The sequence below is a fragment of the Atheta coriaria genome, unplaced genomic scaffold (assembly GCF_025399875.1).
Source record: "Atheta coriaria isolate IRGN ID8LTWV9N9 unplaced genomic scaffold, Caltech_Dcor_3.1 contig_60_pilon, whole genome shotgun sequence".
Taxonomy (NCBI): Eukaryota; Metazoa; Arthropoda; class Insecta; order Coleoptera; family Staphylinidae; genus Dalotia; species Dalotia coriaria.
The window spans coordinates 1-1,161 of record NW_027045570.1 but is presented as its reverse complement, the minus strand read 5'-3'; the positions used below and the strand labels follow the sequence as shown (position 1 = coordinate 1,161).

General features: G+C 30.4%; 1 long non-coding RNA gene across 1 annotated transcript; it reads left to right on the top strand.

Annotated features, from left to right (window-relative positions):
• Positions 1 to 16: 16 nt before the first annotated feature.
• On the top strand, positions 17 to 826 carry LOC135802985 (uncharacterized). Its single transcript, XR_010550692.1, has 3 exons — positions 17 to 514; positions 627 to 682; positions 791 to 826. It is a non-coding gene; the product is annotated as an uncharacterized lncRNA (long non-coding RNA).
• Positions 827 to 1,161: the final 335 nt, after the last annotated feature.

The following is a 1,161-nucleotide window of genomic DNA, read 5'->3' as shown; positions in this document are numbered from 1 at the left end:
GCGGAAATAAAATTCCTCCGGCAGGTGGTATTTTTTTTGTTGCAGGAATTCGCTCTGCAATCCGCAATAATTTGCTTTACAAAGGATTTTTAACTGTTTTTCGTGGAATATTTGTATTTTTTCGGGTTTGTATGCGATCTAGGCGACTTAATAATTTCAGCTTGGCGTTTTCGCATCAGAATGTAAGTATTTAATTCCTTTATCATTTTCCTAAATAACTTTTATGATTATTGTACAAATTGACCCCAAAAATAAATTGCATTTTTATGTTTGAAGGACTAATTTTTGCTTGTCTTAGGGATTTTGTACCTGAATCTGACATTGTAGAAGGACCATTCTGGTGTCAGATTGTCAGTAATTAATTCCTTTATCATTTTCCTAAAAAACTTTTATGATTATGGTACAAATTGACCCCCAAAATTGCATTCTTATGTTCGAAGGACTAATTTTTGCATGTTTTAGGTATTTTGCACCTAAGTCTGACATTGTAGAAGGACCATTTTTACATCAGATTGTAAGTATTTAATTCCTTTATCATTTTCCTAAATAACTTTTGTGATTATCTTAGAAATTAACCCTTTAAATTGCATTTTTATGTTCGAGATACTAATTTTTGCTTGTTTTAGAGATTTTGCACCTGAGTCTGACATCGTAGAAGAACCAGTTTTGCATCAGATTGCAAGTATTTAATTTTTTTTTCATTTTCCAAAATAACTTCTGTGATTATCTTAGAAATTAACCCTTAAAATTGCATTTTTATGTTCGAGATACTAATTTTTGCTGATTTTAGGTTTTTTGCACCTGAGTCTGACATTGTTGAAGGACCATTTTTGCATCAGATTGTAAGTATTTAATTCCTTTATCATTTTCCTAAATAACTTTTGTGATTATCTTACAAAAAAACCCTTAAAATTGCATTTTTATGTTCGAGATACTAATTTTTGCTGGTTTTAGGGGTTTTGCACCTGAGTCTGACATCGTAGAAAAACCATTCTTGCATCAGATTGTATGTATTTAATTTCTTTATCATTTTCATACATAACTTTAGTGATTATCTTAGAAATTAACCCTAAAAATTGCATTTTTATGTTCGAGATACTAATTGTTGCTTGTTGATCCAGACGTATTTTGCGCGACTTTTATCGTTTACATTATGTTCGG